Genomic DNA, 27,204 nt, shown 5'->3' on the forward strand with positions numbered 1-27,204 from the left:
AATGTTGTTGAAATGAAGATCAAATAGCTGTATGTTGAAATATGTTGAAAAAGTCAAAACTTTTCACGGGGTGTACTTACTTTTTCACGTGACTGTGTGTGTATGTATATGTATATGTATATATATATATATATATATATATATATATATATATATATATGTATATATATACGCAATATATATATATATATATATATATATGTATATATATAGATATATATATATATGTATATGTATATATATATATATATGTATAGATATATATATATATGTATATATATGTATAGATATATATATATATGTATATATATATATATGTATATATATATATATATGTATATATATGTATATATGTATATATATGTATATATATGTATGTATATATATGTATATATATGTATGTATATATATATATATATATATATGTATATATATGTATATATATGTATATATATGTATGTATATATATATATATATATATATATATATATATATATATATATATATATATATACATACATATATATATATATATACATATATATATATATACATATATATATATATACATACATATATATATATATACATATATATATATATACATACATATATATATATATACATATATATATATATATACATATATATATATTTATATACATACATATATATATATATACATATATATATATATACATACATATATATATATATACATATATATATATATCTATACATATATATATATATACATATATATATATATCTATATATATATATATACATATATATATATCTATACATATATATATATATATACATATATATATATATCTATATATATACATATATATATATATATATATATATATATATATATATATATATATATATATATTGCATATATATATACATATATATATATATATATATATATATATATATATATATATATATATATACATATACATATACATACACACACAGTCACGTGAAAAAGTAAGTACACCCCGTGAAAAGTTTTGACTTTTTCAACATATTTCAACATACAGCTATTTGATCTTCATTTCAACAACATTGATAGATAAAGGTGATATAATATAACAAATATCATGGAACATTTACATTTTGTAGTCCATTGTATAATTTAAATAAACATAAATGCAAATTTCACATGTGGAAAAAGTAAGTACACCCTTGGCTCTAATAGGTGGTATTGTCCCCTTTGGCAGAAACAACCTCAAGTATGCGTTTCTTATAACTGTCTACCAGTCTTTGTCATCGACTGGGAGAAATTTTTGCCCACTCCTCCATGCAGAATTCTTTCAGCTGTGCGATGTTTGAGGGGTTTCTTGCATGCACAGCTCGTTTCAAATCCCCCCCACAACATCTCAATGGGATTTAGATCCAGGGTTTGACTTGGCCATTCCAGAACCCTCCATTTCTTTCTTTACAGCCATTCCTTGGTGGATTTACTGGTATGTTTAGGGTCGTTGTCATGTTGCAAGTTTCACCTTCGGTTGAGCTTCAACTTTCCGACAGGTGGCCTCACATTATCCTCAAGCACCCTCTGTTACAATGAAGAATTCATAGTGGATTCTATGATGGTGAGCTGCCCAGGCCCTGATGCAGCAAAACTGCCCCAAACCATAATATTTCCACCACCATGCTTTACAGTTGGTATCAAGTTCTTGTGGTCAAATGCTGTCTTTGGTTTTTGCCAAATATGTCTTCTGGTACTGTGGCCAAATAGCTCTACCTTTGACTCATCTGTCCAGAGCACATTGTTCCAGAAGTGCTGGTCTTTGCCTCGGTGTTCATTGGCAAACTTTAGTCTTGCCCTGATGTTCTTTCTGGACAGCAAAGGTTTCCTCCTGGCACACCTCCCATGTAGATCAAATTTGTGCAGCCTCTTTCTAATGGTAGACTCGTGCACTTTGACATCAACAGTGGCAAGAGCTTACCTGTAGGTCCTGTGATGACATTCTGTGGTTCTTAGAGACTTCTTTCAGCATCTTGCGGTCTGCTCTCGGGCTGAACTTGCTGGGGCGGCCTGGCCTGAACAAGTTGGCAGTTGTTTGGAATCTTCTCCACTTGTAGATGATCTTCCGGACAGTCGAATGATTGATTTCAAATTGTTTGGAGATCTTTTTAAATCCCTTCCCAGACTCGTAGGCATCTATAACCTTCTTTCCGAAGGCCTCAGAGAGCTCTTTTGATCTAGGCATGGTGACGCCGCACACTTCAACAACAAAGAGCAAACCAAACTAAATGTCTGAGGTTTAAATAAGACAGGTTCCTCCAAGATCCTCTGTAACGATGTTTTAATCATTTCCACCTGAGCTGGTGCACCTGATTCTAATTTTAGGTTTTTGAAGTAGTGATAAATGTCGGGGTGTACTTACTTTTTCCACATGCGAAATTTACATTTATGTTTATTTAAATTATACAATGGACTACAAAATGTAAATGTTTCATGATATTTGTTATATTATATCACCTTTATCTATCAATATTGTTTAAATGAAAATCAAATAGCTGTATGTTGAAAAAGTCAAAACTTTACATGGGGTGTACTTACCTTTTCACATGACTGTATATATATATATATATATATATTTATATTTATATTTATATACACACACAGTGTGTGTTGTGTCCAAGTTTTATATCTGGCTTAGTTTGCATTGGCCTTTTATCAACAAAACAATCTTTCTAATTAGAATATCACAACCAAAACAGATGGCCTGAGCTGTTTATTAATGTAAGCTTGTGCAAACCCACATTTTCATTGCAATGGGGTTATACTGGTGGGGTTATTTTTTTTGAACTACCCATCTGTTTTATCCCTCGCTTATCTTTTTGCCTGTCTGGGCCTGCTGCTGGAGCATGAAGCATTCATATCTATTTGCACTTGCAAATCATGCTTCTTGAGTAGTGCTCAATTGCATTTGCTGCCTTTCATAAGACAAGGCACTCACTTTACCCGATGATCCCCAGCTGGTTAGAGTGAATGGGGAAAAAGGCAAAGCATAGGTCTATATCCTGGCAACGGTGGCAGAGGTGTTCCACAAGCCTTCACCTCCTGGGCACCTGTTTTCAGTCATCATCTTGTATTTCTGCCTGCCTTTTCTCTCTGCTTCTTGTTTTCAAGATGCTCGTTTTTCAGGTCTACCAGCCCCTTGAATGTTTGTGCACGGTCTTTGGTACCTCTGATAGCCAACGGAGCGTCTCAACACTCATGCTTACTGTGGTTTTCATTGGTTTTTAACTCAACTAGACTACCGTCCAGTTGAGTTCATCACATACTGAACCCTCCGGCGTCTGTCGTCGTCGTCTGTCGTCCGTTAACTTTTCGACGTTAACATTCCAGCATCCACAAATATCAACCGATTCTGATCAAAGTTGACATGCAGCATCCTTACCCCAAGGACCGGGTTGGTATTACATTTCAGCCCGATCCGTTGAAAAATGGCGGACTTACGCGACCATTTTATTTTTGGTCATGAAAACGACGTTAACACTCTAGCGTCCACAAATATTAACAGATTTTGATCAAACTTAGAATGTTTAACCCGTACCACACAATGTAGGTTGCTATTGCATTCCAACCCGATCCGTCACAAAATGGCTGCCATAGGCCGCCATATTGTTTTCAGCTTCGAAACGACGTTAAGACTTTAACGTCCACAAATATTTATGGATTAGGATTATGGAATATTTCATGTATCTAACAACTGACCTACTTTAAAGTTGTCCAGTCAGTTCAGTTGAGTTCTGCTTCCCTGGAAGCTCCAGTTATTTGACCTTGTCAAGCTGCATTGAAAATCTTTGGATTTGAGCCCTTGATTGACTTTTATTTTTAACGTTCATTCAGGAGCATTCATTCAGCATTGAAGGCCCATTCAGGAGCTGCAGCACAAATTGTGCAGATATCAGGAGATGGTGTCAGACTTGACTTTAGACAACACACACTGAGCTTGGGGAAGTGATGTAACTTCCTGGGGCAGTTTGGGTACCACGACACCAACTTTATAACTTCCCTTTTCTCTCCACACACAGTGAGGAAATGGAGAAATATCCTTCTCATGGATGCCAATCTATAGGGTTTATCCATGCTCTATCCTATAATTGCCGAATGTAAAATGAGGAAGTAGCATGAACCATCTTTCAATCGCCAACATGTTGACTGGGGTCAGAATTGAATTGCTGAGTTCCAGGACTATGAGCGGATGTTCTACCATTATACCACCATGTATGATTAAAGGGTGAGGGCATCAGAGTTGTGAGGAGGGGTGAGAGAGATAGAGGTATAGTTTTTGAAGCATCACCACAAAATCAAAATTCTGACAAAGTTTGGAAATGGGAAGATATTTCATCAACTTGTACTCGTTATTTTAGTCCTTATAAATATGGAATAACATGAGATTTACAAGTTCCAATCAAAACTCAGTTAAATACATTTTGATGAACTTTTAACATTAGCTTTGTAAATAGGGAGCATGCAATTGACAATAAAACTCTTTTAAAACAGGAACAACCATGTCGGTGTCTTTTCTACGTGACGAGGCCAAATGAAAATCAGTACGAATAGTGTTTTCTTATGGTGCTTTTCCACCGCGGTACCGTACCGTACCGTACTGCAACCAAAATCCGTTTTTTCGTTTTTCCATTGCCAAGCGAACCATACCATACCTAAGTACCCATGCTAAATTTGGTTCCTGCTATGGATAGGTACCAAGCGAGCCGAACCCGGACCTATGGGTGAAGCTAGCAATACTGCAGACCGTTGATTGGTCAATCGCAATCGTCACAGAACCATCACGCTATGTTCATTCTTTGTTTGCGCCGACGAACAAGGCCCAAATCTTCGTTGTCGGTCTTGATAATTGTCTGCAAAGGTTTCTTTCTCTTTTTAGCTGTCCTCTTTGTGGCGTCTTTCAGCTTCTTCTCAAACACTTTCTTCTCAAGCATGTCCTCTCTCTTTTTGCATTTCGCTTAAAAAAACGAATGTTCAGATAAAACCAAAACCTGACGAAGTAAAACACAGCTTAAAGTTCCTCCATAGTTGCGGAGCTGATTACAGTTTAGTGTCGCATGAGAAATTACATCACCACAGCGGTCGCGTTTCTTTTTTTCGTCACTTCAGATAACTCCGCCTATTTTCATGGATCTGTTGTGCGATGGCAAAATGACACAGGGATTACCGAACCGTACTGTACAGTGCCGTACCGTACCGTTCCGTTCTGTGCAATGGAAAAGCGCCATTAGTTTCAGGCAATGTACTTTAGCTTTGAGTGAACTGCAAATCATGGACGACTGTGTTGAGCAGTAGGAACCATGCAGCATCTGCCAGGGTAGTTCAGTAGTTGAGCAGAACCACCTTTGTGTTGTTTAGTTCCTGACGAAATAGCATGCGATTACAAACTGTTGTATTCATCAAGGGTATTGCATTAAAGGGAGTTATTAAGCTGGCTGTCCAGTCTGCCAGCACTCAGATGTGGACTTTAAAGTTTGGAGGCAGATTGGTAGGCTTTCTCTTCGATTGCCCCACTTCTAGCCTTTGTCAACCCACCCCATATTCTCTCCTTCCATTACTACCCTGCCCAAGTTCAAGACGGACGCCCACCTTTACATATATATATATATATTGTTACGGATCTGGGGTCGGCGCTCCCCTTACCAAGGGGGGTCAATCCCCTTGTCTTTTACACTGGCCGATTCCCCCAGTCCTGGAAGTATGACGTCACTGATGGCCAATGGTACGTAGGGTCGTAAGCCCAATTAGTCTTAATACCTAAGTATTACCACCGGCCGTCAGCGAGGAAATGCTCCCACTCATGCCGCAGCGTAATTGATTGATTGCGCCAAGCGAAGCGAACTGCGGCGCGAGCCGTTTATCAAGGGACTAAACCCGATTGCGAAGCGTTTGGCCGAAATCGCACCACAGGAGCTCAATTGGGAAATCACTAAAGCGATCGGACGAGGAAGAGGAAACCAAAGGTAAGAAATAACAGAATTTATTTATTATTATTTACACAAAAACCCAAAGAGAAGAAAGGAAATGTAATTTACAGGGAAATGGAAGGAGCAGAAGGACACAGAGCAATTCTTACTTACACAAGCTTAACTTATATCCCAGACAACACAAAGGACAGACGACAGGTAGACTCACACGAATGGGGAATTGTAGGCAGGAATGAATGGCTGGAAGGAGAAGAAGGGCAGACGGTCCAAAGAGCGGGCAGCCGGGAGGTCCGGGGGATCACGGCACGACGTTCAGGTCCGCGTGCACGCACTTGTTCTTGTTCAGAGTGCGAAAAACCCCGGTCGTCAGCCTCTTCGCACGTCTTTCTTTTGTTCAGCTGGATCACACCTTTCTCTGTTCTCAGCTGGATCACGCATCTCCCGTCCTGGTGAAAAGGCTTGCGCGTGCGCTTATATTGCGCCTGGTGCGATCAAGCCGCCGGCCTCCAGGACACGCGTATCGGTTAGCTCACCTCGGCTCTGGTTGGCTCGCGAGGACTCTTTGGCTCCACCTTTGATGACGAGGTGCGGGCCACGCCCGTAATATCACTCCTCCCCTTCTTCTCCGAGATTACCTCGTGTTCAATGGAGTTTGGGGCGATGATGATGCCAATAACAACCACCCAATGCAACGGTGGCGAACGCCGCCGTACTGGCGCTTTGGAGACCACTGCGATATTGTAGGGGTTCTATCTTATTTCATTTGGTGCAGCGCAAGGTCAACTAGTGGAGACACAGCCTTAAACTGAAACACATAATAATGAAATAACTATTGAGAAGGTCCTATGGTTTTCTATGTGTGTGCGATGGACTAACTAAAGGACGACCTTTGACCTTTCACAAATGGAGGTATTTACAAAGAATCATTACATTATTTACAAGGGGGTATATTTACAATCAATTACACAAAGTGCACGGTTTCCCAAATCCATTACTATATATATATATATATATATATATATATATATATATATATATATATATATATATATATATATATATATATATTATTATATATATTATATATTATTATATATATATATATTATATATATATATATATATATATATTATATATATATATATATATATATATATATATATATATATATATATATTATATATATATATATATTATATATATATTATATATATATATATAATATATATATTATATATATATATATAATATATATATTATATATATATATATAATATATATATTATATATATATAATATATATATTATATATATATATATATAATATATATATTATATATATATATATATAATATATATATTATATATATATATAATATATATATTATATATATATATAATATATATATAATATATATATTATATATATATATTATATATATATATATATATATATATATATATATATAACCAAAGGTAAGAAATAACCTTTAGCATCATACATCCTCTTTGATATATTTATATATATATATATATATACATATATATCCCGGTGTTGGTTTAGCGGTTAGGGGGCCGGCTTGGGATCCTCGGATCCTGAGTTTGAATCCCGGTCAATCGTTGAATTAACGCCAGGGGGGTTGACTCAGCCTGTCATCCTTCCGAGGTCTGCAATTTGAGTACCAGCTTGCTGGGATGAATGATCACGGTGTGTACCACGATTTAGAATAGGTACACCGTATCCCTGCGCATCGTAAGAGGCGGCCAAGGGTTGGCGTCAGGAAGGGCATCCGGCCCTAAAAAAAACATTGCCTCAAACAGGGAACCATGAGCTCATGGGGCCCGCAAGGCCAACCCCCGCTCTAGCGGGGAAAATGACCTTAAAACGATCATTCATTCATTCATTCATTCATATCTATATATATATATAAACATACACATATATAAATACATATATATGCATTAGGGTGGTCCACAGATATATTTAATACTATTAACAATCCATGCTCCACAAGGCTGCCCTTGGTCCTATGTTTATAAAGATCATATGAACCAAATATGAGGCCAATTGGAACTTATTTAGAGGTTGCTGAAAAAATAACATTTTTAATTTATCCTGTTTTTTTCAGATGGCAGAAACTCGCAGCTCTTCCACAGTTTGGTTGCTGGGCAAGTCTGAAAAGGAAATAATATGTGGGGGACTACCAACCAAAGGACACACATTGCAGAAAATAGTGCACCATCACATACAAGAACACCATACAGTTCGTGAAAGTGCCACACTTAGTGTACAAGCTGTGTGTGCATACTGGGAGAAAGCACGAATTCCAGTGCAGAGAGTAGATTCCTGTGAGTGCCAACTTTTGAAGTTGTATGATGCCTACAAACTGGTAAAGAAAAATAGAACCAAGACATTCGAAAACTATAGAGTGAAGGAACAGATGTTCAAAGATGATCTTCAATCCCTCTTTGATATCTCACCAAATGATGCGCTTGAGAAAATGACGAATGAAGAAGACAAAACATTCCTTATCATGCAGCGTGAGGATCCCTCAAGTTCACGTATGGGATCTGTGGACAACATTCTGGCAGTGAAGGAGAACAAAAAGCGTATCAGGCTTGAGAATGAAGATAAAAGAAAGAAGAAACATGCTGCTGAGACTAACAGCAATGCAATCTGTTCCATCAACATCGGCTGTGGTTGATGATGATGATGATGATGATGAGTCTGAGATTGAAAGCTCCGATTCAGGGGACAATGAATTCAAACTCCAAAGTCCATCTTCTGCCAAACAGGTGAAAAAAGCTCCCATCAAGGTGATCACTCCAGCAATAGTGGCAACTCTGGACAGAGTCAATCTCTCAGATCGACGTGCTATGTTTGTGGCCAGTGCTTTTGCACAATCTCTTGGTCATACCATTGAAGACAAGTGCAAGCCAACAATAATAAATACTTTGAGTAATTGAAAATAGATAATTATCTATGAATTGATGTATGATGCTAAAAATTCTGCATCTTATTATTCATTCATTAAAATTTGTCAACATTTTGAGCAACCTCTAAATATTGTCCAATCAAGCTCAAATTTTCACCACAAACTACTTTCTTCAATAGGAATAGGGGTAGGCTTGTGGAGAAATGCAAATCCAATCTTCAAATTTTTGGACCACCCTAATATGCATACACATATACATACACTACATGGCCAAAACTATGCGGACACCCCTTCTAATTAGTGGATTTGGCTGTTTCAGCCGCACCCATTGCTGACAGGTATACAGTCACGTGAAAAAGTAAGTACACCCCATGTACAGTTTTGACTTTTTCAACACATTTCAACATACAGCTACTTGATCTTCATTTCAACAATATTGATAGATAAAGGTGATATAATATAACAAATATCATGAAACATTTACATTTTGTACTCCATTGTATAATTTAAACAAACATAAATGCAAATTTCACATGTGGAAAAAGTATGTACACCCTTGGTTCTAATAGGTGGCATTTCCCCCTTTGGCAGAAACAACCTCAAGTAGGTGTTTCTTATAACTGTCTACCAATCTCTGACCGACTGGGAGAAATTTTTGCCCACTCCTCCATGCAGAATTCTTTCAGCTGTGCGATGTTTGAGGGGTTTCTTGCATGCACAGCTCGTTTCAAATCCCCCCACAACATCTCGATGGGATTTAGATCCGGGCTTTGACTTGGCCATTCCAGAACTCTCCATTTCTTTCTTTTCAGCCATTCCTTGGTGGATTTACTGGTATGTTTAGGGTCATTGTCATGTTGCAAGGTCCATCTTCGGTTGAGCTTCAACTTCTCTGACAGATGGCCTCACATTATCCTCAAGCACCCTCTGGTACAATGAAGAATTCATAGTGGATTCTATGATGGTGGGCTGCCCAGGCCCTGATGCAGCAAAGCTGCCCCAAACCATAATATTTCCACCACCATGCTTTACAGTTGGTATCAGGTTCTTGTGGTCAAATGCTGTCTATGGTTTTCGCCAAACATGTCTTCTGGTACTGTGGCCAAATAGCTCTACCTTTGACTCATCTGTCCAGGGCACATTGTTCCAGAAGTGCTGGTCTTTGCCTAGGTGTTCCTTGGCAAACTTTAGTCTTGCCCTGATGTTCTTTCTGGACAGCAAAGGTTTCCTCCTGGCACACCTCCCATGTAGATCAAATTTGTGCAGCCTCTTTCTCATGGTAGACTCATGCACGTTGACATCAACAGCGGCAAGAGCTACCTGTAGGTCCTGTGATGACATTCTGTGGTTCTTCGAGACTTCTTTCAGCATCTTGCGGTCTGCTCTCGGGCTGAACTTGCTGGGGCGGCCTATCCTGAACAAGTTGGCAGTTGTTTGGAATCTTCTCCACTTGTAGATGATCTTCCGGACAGTCGAATAATTGATTTCAAATTGTTTGGAGATCTTTTTAAATCCCTTCCCAGACTCGTAGTCATCTATAACCTTCTTCCTGAAGGCATCAGAGAGCTCTTTTGATCGAGGCATGGTGACGCCGCACACTTCAACAACAAAGAGCAAACCAAACTAAATGTCTTGAGGTTTAAATAAGACAGATTCCTCCAAGATCCTCTCTAACGATGTTCTAATCATTTGCACCTGAGCTGGTGCACCTGATTCTAATTTTAGATATTTGAAGTAGTGATAAATGTAGGGGTGTACTTACTTTTTCCACATGCGAAATTTGCATTTATGTCTATTTAAATTATACAATGTACTACAAAATGTAAATGTTTCATGATATTTGTTATATTATATCACCTTTATCTATCAATATTGTTGAAATGAAGATCAAATAGCTGTATGTTGAAATATGTTGAAAAAGTCAAAACTTTACATGGGGTGTACTTACTTTTTCACGTGACTGTATATAATCAAGCACACAGCCATGCAATCTCCATAGACAAACATTGGCAGTAGAATGGGCTGTACTGAAGAGCTCAGTGACTTTCAACGTGGCACCGTCATAGGATGCCACCTTTCCAACAAGTCAGTTTGTCAAATTTCTGCCCTGCTAGAGCTGCCCCGGTCAACTGTAAGTGTTGTTATTGTGAATTGGAAACGTCTCGGAGCAACAATAACTCAGCCGCAAGTAGTCGGCTACACAAGCTCACAGAACAGGACCGCCGAGTGCTGAAGTGCGTAGCGCGTAAACTTCGTCTGTCCTCAGTTGCAACACTCATGACCGAGTTCCAAACTGCCTCTTGAATCAACGTCAGCACAACAACTGTTCTTCGAGATCTTCATGAAATGGGTTTCCATGGCCGAGCAGACGCACACAAGCCTAAGATCACCATGCGCAATGCCAAGCGTTGGCTAGAGTGGTGTAAAGCTCACCACCATTGGACTCTGGAGCAGTGGAAACGTATTCTCTGGAGTGATGAATCACGCTTCACCATCTGGCAGTCTGACAGAAAAATCTGGGTTTGGCGGATGCCAGGAGAACGCCACCTGCCCGAATGCATAGTGCCAACTGTAAAGTTTTGTAGAGGAGGAATCCAACTGTAAAGTTTGGTCTGGGGCTGTTTTTCATGGTTCAGGCTTGGCCCCTTAGTTCCATTGAAGGGAAATCTTAACGCTACAGCATACAATGACATTTTAGATTATTGTGTGCTTCCAACTTTGTGGCAACAGTTTGGGGAAGGCCCTTTCCTGTTTCAGCATGGCAATGCACCCCGTGCACAAAACGAAGTCAATACAAAAATGGTTTGGTGAGATCGATGTGGAAGAACTGGACTGGCATGCACAGAGCCCTGACCTCAACCCCATCGAACACCTTTGGGATGAATTGGATCGCCGACTGCAAGCCAGGCCCAATTGCCCAACATCAGTGCCCGACCCCATTAATGCTCTTGTGGCTTAATGTAAGCAAATCCCCTCAGCAATGTTCCAACATCTAGTGGAAAGCTTCCCAGAAGAGTGGAGGCTGTTATAGCAGCAAAGGGGGGATCAACTCCATATTAATGCCCATGATTTTGGAATGAGATGTTTTATGTTCGGGTATCTACATACTTTTGGTCATGTAGTGTATATACAGTGCCTATAGAAAGTGTACACCCCCTTTGAAAATTAACACCTTTTCTTGCCTGATATCCTGGAATTAAAATGCATTGAACCAGACCTTTTCCACCTTGATTTACACCTCGTAACCCACAACTTCCAACTGAAAAACAAATTCTACAAATCTCAGAAAATTAATTAAAAATACAAAACCAGAATATCTTGGTTGGATAAGTGTCCACCCCTCCCCCCCCCCCCCCCCCCCCCCTAATAATAGCAATTGTGAACAAGAAAGAGCAATCGGAGATTGCAAACCCTCTCTCTCCAGGATGTGTTTTTAGTGTTTTTTATGGCTTTTGTGTTAAAACAAATCTGGCGGCCGAACCACGTGACCGATGACGTTTTGTTTTTGTTTTTTTCCTCTCCACCAACTTATCCATGCATGATGCTCAATAAATTTCATCTTGATCATATGAAGTTTTGTACTTGTCAAATTATGGCTTCATAATGGAGGAACCTATCACATCATCATTAACATATGTTATTCCCCAAAGAGAGTTCTTTACAATGAGCCATGTCTCGATTTTTTTATACGCAGCACTTTTGGAGATATAGAGGTGCAACGTTTTTCGGTTTTCCAAGATGGCTCTCGTACCACGTGATCTATGACATCATAATTAGCATTAAAATTTTCGACAGGAGGAGTTGCATGTATGGTAAATATTTCCTGTCAATCAGACCAACGGTTGCAGAGAAAACCATATTTATTCTGTGTGGACAAACAGACAGACAGACAGACCAACAGACTCTTGCAATACCCTCTCCTCTGGTGGGGGTAATTAGCTCAGATGGAACCAATCACCTTCAAAATCACACACCAAGTTAATTGGCCTCCACCTGTGTTAAATTTTAGTGATCCTGATTATTTCAGAATAAAATCAGCTGTTCCTGTAGGTTTCCTCTGCTGGGTGGTGCATTTCACAGCAAAGACTCAACCATGACCACTAAGGAGCTTTCAAAATAACTCCAGGATAAAGTTGTAGAAAGGCACATATCAGGGGATGCGTATAAAAATATTTCAAAGGCCTTGGATATCCCTTGGAGCACAGTCAAGCCAATCATTAAGAAGTTGAAGGCGTATGGTTTCACCAATACCCTGCCTCGATCAGGCTGTCACTCCAAACTGGATGACCAAGCAAGGAGGAGACTGATCAGCGAGGCCACCAAGAGACCAATGGCAACATTGAAAGAGCTAGATGCATTTATGGAAAAGACTGGTCACTGTATGCACATGACAACAATATCCCAAGCACTTCACAATTCTGGCCTGTACGAATTGTACTGGATGGCAGAAACTGCCAGAATTCAAATTGATGAACTGGATGGCAGAAAGGAAGCCATTACTCAAAAAAGCCCACCTTGAGTCCCGTTTGAGGCAAGCAAAAAAACACTCCAGAGACTCTGAAGCCATGTGGCAAAACTTTTTGTGGCCTGACGAAACCAAGATGGAACTTTTTGTCCTCAATGTGAAACATTACATTTGGCGCAAACCCAACACAGCACATCACCCAAAGAACACCATCCCAGCTGTGAAACCCTGCTTACCCAAACCAAGATATTCTACTTTTGTGTTGTACACCGCTCCTTTGCTCTTCCATCCAGGTGCTGACGATGTTATCGTCAGGCTCCAAAGGGAGCCCGGTGATGACGCACGCTGAAAGGGAGTACTCGGTTTTCACTCCTTTTGTTACTTGCAAAATCGAAGATTTTTCAAGTATATTGGTTGGTCTTGTGCGTTATTCTGTCTGTCTGTCTGTTTGTTTGTCTGTCTGTCTATGTCAGTCACCTACAGGTCACAATTTTCATCGGATCTTCACGAAACTTCACCAATCTGTAGAGGTCGTCACAATTGAGAAGCCTATTGATTTTGAGGTCAAAGGTCATTTGGAGGTCAAATTTCTAAAATCGCCATTTTAAAATCCGATTGACTTGAAAATTTAACAGCATTTGTATATTGGGTCACTAAATTGGGAAACCAACTATTTTTGAGGTCAAAAGGTCAAAGGTGAACTCAAGGTCAAACTTCCAAAATCATCAATTTTCATCTGGAAAATTATCAATTTTCATCCGATTGACTTGAACATTTAACAGCATTTGCATAGTGCCTCACTGAATTAGGAAACGACCTATTTTTGAGGTCAAAAGGTCAAAGGTCAACTCCAGGTCAATCTTCTAAAATCAATTTTCATTAAAATAATCACTTTTTATCCTATTAATAATAATAAAGGAGTCTTATAGAGCCCCATGAAGCAGAATTAACGACCCTTGTGGCGCTTTTTACATTATCATGCGAACGCACGCACACCGCACACACATACACAAACATACAAACACACCTTCACTCTTGTCCTATTCCTCTCCCTCCCCATTCAAAACCCACAGATGTGTACTCTCCCCCTCCTCCCCCTCCCTCCCACGCACACGTACACAGACATACTCTCGATCTCCGTCCCACCTCAAACCAAAGGGAAAACAAGACGTTGACTTTGAAAGACTTGTGAAACAGATAGGTTTTGAGGGAGGTTTTAAAGGCAGGAAGAGAGTCAACATGTCGAACAGAGGAAGGCAAGTCATTCCAGAGCAGAGGTGCAGCAAAAGAAAAGGATTTCTCACCAAACGACTTGGTGCTGGTGCGCTGTGGCTCTAAGGTCATAGTGTCGTCGCTTGAACGACGCCGTCGCCGAGGTACATAGAGAGTGAGCAAATCGGAGAGATAGTGAGGTCCCGCTCCACACAATGATTTATAACATAGTGTGCAAATTTTGTATTGCAAACGAGCAGAGACAGGCAGCCAGTGTAAAGATTCAAGGAGCGGAGTAACATGGTCAGACTTCTTCGCCTTACAGACAAGACGAGCGGCAGAGTTTTGAACCTTTTGTAACTTATCCAAGAGAAACTGAGGGCAGCCAGCATACAAAGAATTACAATAGTCTAGCCTTGAGAGGACAAGGGCACAGACCAGAGTTAGAGCAGCCTGAGGAGTAAGAAAGTGGCGAATGGATGCGATCTTTCGCAGCTGAAAGTATTGTTATGGATTCGTCACTTCCGTTGTTGTGGTTTCCATCCACTGTAAACATTTTTGATTCCATGTACTATTATTGTTGTCGTTTAAGGGAAATAGATATTACTATTTTCGAAAGGTAAAAAAGTGAATGTTTTAAATGAAACCGGAACCGGATGACGAAGAAGAGGAGGAGAAAAAGAAGGCGGAGCGAGTGAGTCGGAGAAGAAGCATAGTTGCTTTGCGGTCTGGAGCGAACATTGGCGAACGACAGTCACGAGTGAACGTTGCGTTTCCCAGGAAAGGGATTCCTGCGACAGAGTTGTTATCGCTGTGACAGATCAACCTGTGTGTCAGGTTTTGCGATTGATTCCGAAGACAATCATCGAAGGGCCGTTACGTCTCAAGTACGGGCCGTCGGCCATTTTGACTCGCGCGCTCTGCACGTCGAGCAAGGTTTCTTTGCTTCGCTTCAGCCTTTGCGCGTCGCGCAAGTTTTTTCTTTGCTTCACTTCAGTCGTTCTCACCGCATTCAGTTGTTTATCTGGTGCGTGTGTGTGAAACGCGGATTGTGAAGGTAAATCTGAGGTTCGCCGACTGTGAGCCGTGAAACGTCCATACCCGAGGGTGTGATTTCCCAGTTGCCTGGAGGGCGCCTTTGGATTTCCCAGTCGCCTTGAGGGCGCCGTTGCGCAGCTTTGGGCGCGTGACTGTGACTGTCAGCCGAATGGGATTCTGGTCTCGATTGGACATCGTTCTGACGATCGCTGGAGCGGATCAACTTTGGCTTGAAGCCGGGATCGACTTTGGCTTGAAACCGGAATCAACTTGGGTTTGAAGCCGGGAAAGAGACATTGGGGAATGTTCTTGTTTCACTCACTTGGAGCACAGTGAGTTATATATTACGAAACTGATGGTACCATCATAGGATGTATTGATTGTACTTTTGAGTACTATTATTGTTGTACTGTTATTCTTGTGTGATCTTAATACAATATTTGTTTGTAAGTAACAATTGGTGTGGCTTCACCATTTATCTTTGACATACAGAATAACACATTTTTCTGCCGTGACTCCTCTCGGGGCTCGGAGGTACACCGTGACCAGGGGGTTGGGGAGGAGCACGTAACAGTATGCTGATTTGCAAGTTTCAAGTACTTGCTTGGAAAATGTCATGTTACATTCGAAAACCACACCAAGGTTCTTGGCCGACGAAACAAAGTTTACATCGGTTTCACCAACATGAATAGTGGTAGGAAGTGAACCTCGTAGAGGACATCTGTGCGATGTTACAATCATCGACTCTGTTTTAGCATCGTTCAGCTGAAGTTTGTTTTGGGTCATCCACGCCTTCACGTCGGCAATACAGCCTTCTAACACTTCAGCTGTGGGCACGATTTGTTGAATCGTGCTTCCTTTGTACAGCTGATTGTCTTCCGCAAAGGCATGGTGATCAACTGAATGTCTGGCAACAAGATCAAATAGAGGCTGAGTGTACAAAAGAAAGAGGATAGGTCCCAGGATTGAGCCCTGGGGAATGCCAAAGGAAAGCGGAGAAGGGGCTGATTTCTGGCCATTGACAACTGTTTTCACTTTATCAGTAAGATAGGACATCAGCCACGAAAGAGGAGTACCAGTTATAACAAATGTGAGTTCAAGACGACGAATTAAGACACTATGGTCAATCGTGTCAAAGGTGGCAGACAAGTCTAGAAGAGCAAGAACGGAAACCTTACCACAGTCAAGAGAGGTCAGAAGGTCATTTGTTATTCTTAGGAGAGCGGTCTCAGTGCTATGGCCTGGTCTATATGCCGACTGGTGAGAATTAAAAAGATTATTTGAAACTAGATGTTCATTCATCTGTGATAGCACAATTCTTTCTGTGATCTTTGACAGGAATGACAGGTTGGAGATAGGATGGTAATTTTTCATGTCGTTAAGGTCAATGGTGGGCTTTTTAAGAAGTGGTTTTACAAGAGCTTGCTTAAAGAGAGGCGGAAATGAACCAGTAGTCAGAGATTCATTGATATCTGCAGTAATAAATGGGAGGAGGGTGTCCAAACACTCAATAAACAAATCGGTGGGAAGGGGGTCGAGATCACATGTTTTTGTGTTTGACTTGAGGATTGTACATTTGACAACTTCCTCAGTAACAGGAGTAAACGAACTGAGAGGTCGTCCGTGAAAGCAGTGTTCAGCATCATCCAGGGAAAGGAGTGACTGCTTGTCAAGATTGTTTCTTATTGACTGAATTTTATTGTGAAAGAAATGCAGGAAGCGTTGGGGTAGTTCGTTTTGAGGAAATACAGTGGGAAGAACGGATATATTTTTGGTGGCAAGCAGGCGGTTGGTAATGCTGAACAGTTGCTTGCAGGAGGAACTCCTAGTAATCCGATCAGAAATATATGACGTTTTTGCTTTCAGAATGATTTTTATGACTAGTTTTTTAGCTATGTTATACAGCTGTTTATGGACTGTGAGGCCAGTCTTCAGCCACTGTCTCTCGGCACGTCGTCGTTCCTTTTTGGCAGCCCTGACTTCGTCGCTGACTGCGCTGAACCACGGAGTACTCCTGCATCTGGAAACAGCGCGCCGTGTCGCTGGGGCATGACAGTCCAACGCTGTGCGGAGGCAAGAGTCGAGGTCTTCTGCAGTGACGAAGGAACGGCCAGAGAGACGGGTGTGAAGGTCCTCTTTAAAGGCGGAACGGTCGATGGCACGGATGTTGCGGGCGGTGATGAAGGTGGGCTGAAAACGAGGAACAGCAATACTCAGGCGGCTGGTGACACAGAAGTGATCCGAGGCGATAGCACAGGTCACTGACGTGGACTGCACCAACTGATCATCGCATCTGTGCACTAACCAATCCAGGATGTGTCCTTTAACGTGTGTAAGTTGGGAGACAGACTGAGACAGACTAAAAGTAGAAAGGAGGTCAATGATCTTTGAAGTGAGAGGATGTTGTGGTTGGTCGTAGGTCGTATTGACCCAAGCTTTGATCAATATCGGCAATTTTGATCTTGATGAAATGGGCAATTTGCTGGATCAATTGAAACCTTTTTTTCAGGGGTGGGGATGGTGGATTTTGTATGTATCCTGCTCTGCATGACGTCTTCTTGTTTGCTTGTTTGTTTTCTTGCTTTCTTTGTTTTCTTCCTTTTTTTGGTTTGTCCGGGCGATATCTCCGCCATATTTTGAGCTCGGATGCTGAAATTTGGGCACAATAGTGAGCACTTGCTTTGGGCAAAAACGGTGTTTATTTATTTATTTATTTATTTATTGATTTATTAAATACTTAATTGCTATCGATTTATTAAGTAATTTTTTATTTTCTTTCTCATCTGGGCAATATCTCAGGCACCTTTTAAACTACAAAGCTGATAGTTGGACACAACAATGACGCAGTGATTTGGCTGTGAAGGGTATTTTGATATACTAATTAGTCAATCGATTGATTATTTGATTATTCGATTAATTACTTCATTGCAAACCAAACCCAACTGACGATGTCAGACTTTCAGACGATGATGATGTCTTTCAGAAGATGTCAGACAAAAAAGACTTTCTATAGACACTACATATACTAGGTGTACCGGAAAGTAATGTCGTTTTTTAAGCTGTGTAATCCTCATTGAAAAACGACATTACTTTCCGGTACACCTCATACATAGTATAGGCTCATGGAAGAGCCAGAGTTATTACTCTTTTGTCAGCGGAACAGACTTCCTGTCTGTGTTAAGGCCTTTTCATCATCAAAAGTGCTGCCCATCATAAGCTTGTGCTTTTTCTGATACCCATCCCTAATTTATTTATTTATTTTGCGTCCCAACTCCCCACCCTTCCCTCCCTTCTCCTCCAAAACATTCTCTCGTCATTCCATTCATGCAACTCAACTACTCACCTGCAAATGTGTATGTGTTTCTCTTCATTTTGTTTGCCTGTTTACATTTGACTCTTAGTCTGTCAACTCGCTGTCCTGTCGTTTAGCTCCTTCCAGAGCCTAGGCTTCGTATTAAAAATCTGTTGGTGTCTTTTTCAAATAGTAAAGCATTGATAGTGTAGCAGCATAGCAAACCTGTTGTGCATTTTGTGATACAAGCACCAAATTTGGCACAAATGTACATTAATATGTTGCGAACATTTTCAGATATTGGGCCACTTGAAATTCCGTAATTTTTTTTTTCAAATTTTTTCAAATTTCGTAATTTCAAATTTTTCGGGTGACACCGTCACAATTTCGGTCTTCGAGGCCGGCCGATATAGTGGGGCGGCTTAGCCCAAATATTCAAAAGAATTGTGCATTTTGTGATACAAGCACCAAATTTGGCACAAATGTACATTAATATGTTGCGAACATTGTGTGGTCAGCAATGAAGACGAGAGTCTGAATTACATGTATGCAAAAGACCTTGTGAACCAGTGAAGCAAATACACGGGTAAGCATGAATTAAATCTAGGGCATGATATAATTTCCATGATGTTTACCTCTACACTCAATGGTGGAAGGAGGTAATGTTTTGATCCCAGCTTGTCTGTATGTCTGTTTGTCTGTTAGTCCACAAAATTCCAGACAAAGCTTGTAGTAGTGGTAGTTGTAGTGGTAGTGGTGATAACAGAAATTGTTATATAGAACTGAACTTATATTATTATTATATGCAGAAAATAACTTCATTTCTATATGCCCTGCAGTGGACAGGTTAATTGGTTTATGCACTGAAGGGGTCACCCTGGTGTGCACTGCTGTGTTCTGCCTCACTGAGTTGTTCAGGTATGATGTACTCAGCACAAGCTTCCGGTCGGCCCGGAGGTGGGGGTGCGGGGCCTGTCACGGAACGTCAAAACAAACGGCCTGCCGGGGCCGCCCAAAAGTCGGGGCGCGTCCACTAATGGAACGCCTCTCGCTTCCCAGATCGAGGGCCACGTGGTCAGGAGAACTTCGTCCCTTCCGGTCACACTTTGCCTATCGGCCGGCCTCGAAGACCGAAATTGTGACGGTGTCACCCGAAAAATTTGAAATTACGAAATTTGAAAAAATTTGAAAAAAAAAATTACGGAATTTCAAGTGGCCCAATATCTGAAAATGTTCGCAACATATTAATGTACATTTGTGCCAAATTTGGTGCTTGTATCACAAAATGCACAATTCTTTTGAATATTTGGGCTAAGCCGCCCAACTATGAGTGCCAGTACTCTGGCTAAATTCCAAATCTCCACATCCTGGTTCTCTGGCCAGTCATGTGTAGCTGAGTTTAATGGTAACAGGACACTGATTAACGTTTGCTTAACAACGCTGTACAGCTAGAGCACCAACCTCCAGACCATAAATCATGTTGTGAGAGATTTATGCCACGCATTCTCGCATTATGCTTTCCTCTGGGAGTAGACGATGAATGAACAAAAAAGATTTTTAAAAGTAACAAAATTTGTATGTAGACAAATTGAATTGCGGCAGGTGGAATCATATATTTCGCCGAGATTTGTTAAATTGACCTCACAGTTTCAACATTGCATTGGTTTGTCTATTTGCTGCTTTTTCTCAAAAATCTAAGATCATAATTGATGAAATGGTACCTTGACCTTTCCTAAGTGCTTTTTTTGAACTTGATGTGTTACTGCAATTTGGTATCCCTTGGATAAAGGAAACATTTGGTTTCTGTTAAAAAATAGAATTCTGCCTAATCCGAGTCGCCTTGCCGTAATCGATGTACAAAAAAACCTTTTTGGAGCACATTTAGTGCTGTTGTGATGAGGCCTGCACGTGCGTGACGTGTGGCTCGGTTTACCCGTCAGCCGTGAATGCACCTCGGTGTGCACATGCGTCAGGCTGATGTAATACACCCTCTGCTAACGATTTGCAAGGAGCTGCTAAGCTTTTCTGAAAACTTAATCTGCACCAACCGCAGGGGTTTGTGCAATGATAGGTTTGTTGACATGATCGTGACCTGTGAGGATTCTGCATTCATTATTGTTTGAAAAATTCCATTAACACCCCTCCCCTCACCCCACCGCCTTCGACTCCATTCACCTTTCTTAACATCATGATGATTCTGCATGACCAATGCTTGTGTCAAACACATACATGTATTGAACCATGCAAGGGGAATTTTGTTTTTGTAGTCAATCATTTAAACTTATACTGCATTGGAAGCAGAATGCAGATGCGGTGTTGATCAATCATTTGGTATGTTCCTTACCTGTACTCAAATTGACCATGGTCCATTCAACTTTATCTTGTCTTTTATGTACTAGTACACCCTCAGACTCCGAGAGGGGCAGGAAGGGTCATTCCTCTTTGGGGTATATAGATTACAGTCGATCTATGGGTGGGTCTCAAGAACATTGGGTGTGTGTTCATTTACCAAGTTTCTTGTGGAGAGATCGCCAAGTGGTTGAAGCATTTGAGCAAGCACTCCATTCAAAACCATTAAGGAACGGCTGGCTTGGTGAGAGCTAGCTAGCTGCTTGGTAAAGGGACACAACCCGAGCTTCTCCCTTTCAGTTTCGTATCAAATAGCAGGAGCGAGTTTCAAAAGTTCGCTTCGAAAAATGCCATGGTAGCGGCAGAAAGGGCCATGTTATTAACCCGACATTGTGGGTTACGTCGAGTACAGTAGATTTTCGCTCAGTTCTGTAAGTAAACCTTCCTTCACGGATGTCGGGATTCCTCCAAATTTCTTCATTTCATGCTATAAAGAGCATTAGCGACTGTTTAAAAAGCAAATCATACGTGTTTGTGCTTTATAATATTTTTACTTCCTATTGCTCCCACGGAAACGCCATTATAACTATCGGCTATTTATACACGTTATCACTGCAGGAAAAACGCATTGGGGAAGTGGGACATTACGAGTACCCGACTGCAAAGCCGCAATGAGCCGGCGAAGCCAAAGCCTCTTGCCACTATTTTACCCATCACTATGGCATCAGTAGGTTAGGTAGTTGGTTGTAGGTAGGTGGTAGGTGTAGTAGGTACCGTACCTAGTTCGAAATGACACTATTTGCATTCTGGATGAGATTGAAATTTATAAAATTTCCTTCTTGATTAATTTGGTGAATTCCGTCTCAACTTCGGATATTTCCGGCCGTGAAAAACTATCCCCTACGGCCGCGAGATTTCTAAAAAATAATTCTTCGTCAATTTTAGAATATTTGATGCCGTTTTCAGCGTCCGAAACGTGGTAAAACGCTTTTTTGAAATATTTTTTCAAATGCTCGAATCTCATTGGTTCCGGTAATTGGTGACGATTTTCGTTGAAGATAACCAGGCCCGTGCGGGCCGAGGTTGGTCTTAAAGTATTTTAATTACAAATTAGAGGTGCATAAGATTGTGAATCAAAAAAAGACGGGTGAAACAAACTCCTATTTAACTTTTTCGCAATTTTTTTATGCATACTTCCGCATCCGGAAGATAGCGGCCTCCATTGAGTGATTTGGTTTTTGAAATATTTTTTCAAATGCTCGAATCTCATTGGTTCCGGTGTTTGGTGACGATTTTCGTTGAAGATAACCAGGCCCGTGCGGGCCGAGGTTGGTCTTAAAGTATTTTAATTACAAATTAGAGGTGCATAAGATTGTGAATCAAAAAAAGACGGGTGAAACAAACTCCTATTGAACTTTTTTCAATTTGTTATGCATACTTCCGCATCCGCAAGATGGCGGCCTCCATTGAGCGATTTGGTGCGTCAAAGCTTCGAAATTCTCAAGGGATCCAGCAAAATCTGGCTTTTCAACATAATACGTACGCGTTCATTCACAACACCGGCTTTGCCGGCTATTAGTATTAATATTGTTTTGTAATAACATTAACAATATGTGATTATCATTCATTTTGTTATTAAAAGCGTCTTTGGAAAATCGCCACTATAAATCTTCTTTTTTGGCAAACGCCACGATAAAGCTAACTTAATATGGATATACACCTCAACATGCAATCCATTGACTGCAATGGTAGGGAAACTCCGCTTGGGGGAGAAAACCCCCCCTTGGTGAGGGGGGCAAATGAATGCGCTACAACCTTTATTATGTAACCCTTGGTCATCCTGTCAAGTTTGGTTGAGATTGGATAAGTAACGACGGAATATATTGGCATCAAAAATTCATCAGACAGACGGACAGACACACATGGCGTATTTTAGTATGATGATTATGTTTCAAGACGCCACCTGGAGAGGTTAGAATTAAATTGTTTTCAAACACCAAATTAAGCTCATGACAAATAGACGTAATGGACTGGTATTTGCCATGCAAGGGGAGAATGTTTTGACGTTTCCAGCCTGAAGCTAAATTACCAAGCAGTGACAAAAGCAAAAAAGGTCACATCAAATTACTCAAGTCAGGGCTGATGCAGCTCAGTCCAAGCAGGGAATTGGCATCGGATACGATGGATGCACTGTGGCCCAACAATGTCGAGCGAGGTGTCATTAGGCCTTAAAACGGAGTGTATGTATGTATATGTACAAAATTTATTTCCTTTATTTATTGTAACCTTCCTGCAGGCAATTACGTGCTACAGCCGACTGTGGCCTCTTGTCAGACTGAGTTGCTATGTGTGTTCATCTTTTAGCTTCAGGCTAAAAGCAACATCAAATAATAGGATCCCAGAAAGCTGCTGCGTGCCTGTAGAAATGGTAGAAGTAGTGATGGGAATGTATTTAAAAAGTATATCAATGGTAGGATTACAGCAGGAATCCATTTTATGCCCCCTGTTGTTTTTAATAGTGATGGAAGAATCGACAAAGAATGAAAGGTCACGGTTCCCAAGCGAGTTATTGCACGCTGATTACTTGGATTGAGTGATCAAAGTGACAAAGAAGCAAAAGAGATGTTTCAAAAATGGAAAAGTGAAATATAATTGTTTTTGTTTTTTTAACCATGATTCAATGCTTGTGATGGAGTTGTTACACACACACACACACACACACACACACACACACACACACACACACACACACACACACACACACACACACACACACACACACACACACACAAACATGTGCGACGCAATACAAGACTGTTAGACAAGACAAACACGGCCACTTCGCTTGGGGGAATTGCCGTCACTTCCCAGGGCACTCTGGGTACCAGCGACGTCACAGAAATGGCGCCGCCATCCTCACCACACTCAGGAGGAGTTTCTTCTTCCATCCTATGGGGATTGTCCTTGGTTTTAACCTTTTAAAATGTAATTGCTGAACGTCGAGCAAGGAAGCAGCGCGTACCATTTTTAAAGTCTTTGGTATGACTCGGCCGGGGTTTGGCAGATGCTCTCTCACCATTACACTGGAGTCAACATTCATAAAACAAAGCAAAACGTTTGCAATGTGGATTGAAGATCTAGAAATTATGGAAAGAACATAGATGAGAATGATATGATGGATAAATGGATCTGTCGTCTGAAAGAATTCTAAGCTCAAAATCAGGAAGATATGAAAAATCAATACCATTGAAGAATAACTTTGGCATCACCATACCAGTGAACAGGTGCTTTTGATATTGAAATATATGCATACTAAATCAAAGCTACACTATGACTACTAATCTACATGCTCAATTAAGGGGGTTAGCGACCTCCTTGCGGGGTTAACCCTTTTGCACTTTTGCACTGGGGGAATGCAGGTTCGGGCAGGAATTTGGGGGAAAAACATTGGGCGTGGTGCAGGCAATTGCTCACCTACTCTTCGCAATGCCATGGGAGTTTTAATGTCCACCAATGAATCTCAGCAGATGGGACACCCCTCTTAACGTCCATCCAAGGGACGGCACACACATTGATGAATGACCCTGCCTGTGAAACACCAGGGTGACAATTTATAACTGGGCCAAGATTGGAACTCAGGCTAGACAGCTTATAGAGGCAATTTGTGCGTACCTCTCGAGCCTCGGCCATTCTGTGAGCCCTTCTCATTGAGACCTCCACATCGACGTGCAATATGTTTGTGAAGTGCAACATGCTGTCTTTTGATTAAATCCATCAGCGAAGCGACAGGTAGGCACGGCTAGTCTGACTAAAGATCGGAGGTCTATTGGAGACGAGGAAAGAAGAATCAGGGGATGAGGACTGGTTTCCCTGCTACCTCGTGTGATAGCACTTGTTTTTCTGACATTAAATAAAATCCCACATTGGCTTTCGAAAAGAGTAGACCATTGTGTGCTGTAACATCAGCAAAAACTCCAAAACTCTTTGTTTATAACTGCTGTTGCAGTGGGGCACTACATTAGCAGCTTACATGTGTCTGCATCATTGCAAGGAAATGATGCAACTAGCAGACTGAATTCATTAGGGGGGTTTGATTCGATTGTGCATTTGCTAAATACTGCAATAGTGGTATTTACAAGCTACCTTGATCCTGCCTTTTAATTGTTCCAAATTTGCAAAGCTGCAAGAATCTTATTGCACTCAAAGTGGAAGTTTATGCCCCTAAAACTAAGAACCTATGGCACGTTTGTATTTTTACATGATAGCTGATCCAGCAGTGAAACAATTTCTAACACAGTAAATGGTTTGCTCTTTTACAGTCGTCTTAGTACTAAAACTTTAAAGAACTAGAGAGTTCATCGATCACCTTACCCCGCGCAGTGTCGAGAAAGAAAAAAGGGCATGGAAGGGATCTGTGAGCGGCAAATTTGATTGGTCGAGATGATGTAAAATGCCGTAATATTTTGTCCAAGTACTGCTAAAAGAAAGGTTTTTGAAACTGCCAAAAAAGCGATTTCTGTTCTCCAGTGCGCAAGTATATAATTCAACAATTATTATTATTTGGTATGCAGCCTGTGGCTGTTGGTTGCATCACTTCTGGGGGTGCGGCTAGGCCGCTGATGCAGTGCCCCCTGTTACCAGTAAGCGGGTACTCATTTTGCCGACCTACGAAGGATGACAGGCCGAGTCAACCCCTACCTGGTGTTATTTAACGGCACGGCAGGGGCTCAAACTCAGGACCCTAAGATCTTAAGCCAGCTGCCTTAATTGTTGAGCCAACAACAGGCTTCGAATTCAATTGAAATACAATAAAGATTTGAAAGGTTGTAGAAAAAGGAAATTTCAAAGGTTTACCGCTGTTGATAGTGTCTTTTACATCACTTTATTTAACACGTTGCATTAGTTATTTGTGCCTCGTGTTTGCGTCTTTTATGACATGCTTAAATCAGTAAGTTTTCTGTTTGGAATGATTTTCCATTTTACGATGCAGACAGACAGACAGAGGGGAAAAAAACTATCAAACCCGTGTCCGAAGGAAGCGGTTCAGTTTGGCATTTTTAATATGAAATAGCCAAAGCCTAGAAACTAGTGAAACCCTTTAGAATTACCCTTAGAACCCTGTGCAATTACCCTTTAGAACCCTGTGCAATTACCCTTTAGAACACTGTGCAATTACCCTTAGAACCCTGTGCAATTACCCTTAGAACCCTGTGCAATTACCCTTAGAACCCTGTGCAATTACCCTTAGAACCCTGTGCCATTGCCCTTAGAACCCTGTGCAATTACCCTTAGAACCCTGTGCAATTACCCTTAGAACCCTGTGCAATTACCCTTAGAACCCTGTGCAATTACCCTTAGAACCCTGTGCAATTACCCTTAGAACCCTGTGCAATTACCCTTTAGAACTCTGTACAATTACCCTTTAGAACCCTGTGCAATTACCCTTTAGAACCCTGTGCAATTACCCTTTAGAACCCTGTGCAATTACACTTTAGAACCCTGTGCAATTACCCTTTAGAACCCTGTGCAATTACCCTTTAGAACCCTGTGCAATTACCCTTTAGAACCCTGTGCAATTACCCTTTAGAACCCTGTGCAATTACCCTTTAGAACCCTGTGCAATTACCCTTTAGAACCCTGTGCAATTACCCTTTAGAACCCTGTGCAATTACCCTTTAGAACCCTGTGCAATTACCCTTTAGAACCCTGTGCAATTACCCTTTAGAACCCTGTGCAATTACCCTTTAGAACCCTGTGCAATTACCCTTTAGAACCCTGTGCAATTACCCTTTAGAACCCTGTGCAATTACCCTTTAGAACCCTGTGCAATTACCCTTTAGAACCCTGTGCAATTACCCTTTAGAACCCTGTGCAATTACCCTTTAGAACCCTGTGCAATTACCCTTTAGAACCCTGTGCAATTACCCTTTAGAACCCTGTGC

At 40.7% G+C, this 27,204-nt stretch overlaps 1 protein-coding gene across 2 annotated transcripts in view; it reads left to right on the forward strand.

Moving 5' to 3' along the window:
* Positions 1 to 27,204, forward strand: part of LOC137420935 (G protein-coupled receptor kinase 5) — a 276,186-nt gene that overhangs the window by 157,997 nt on the left and 90,985 nt on the right. The gene's annotated exons all lie outside the window — the stretch shown is intronic.

Source organism: Myxine glutinosa, chromosome 2, assembly GCF_964187855.1.
Source record: "Myxine glutinosa chromosome 2, kmMyxGlut1.1, whole genome shotgun sequence".
Lineage (NCBI taxonomy): Eukaryota > Metazoa > Chordata > Myxini > Myxiniformes > Myxinidae > Myxine > Myxine glutinosa.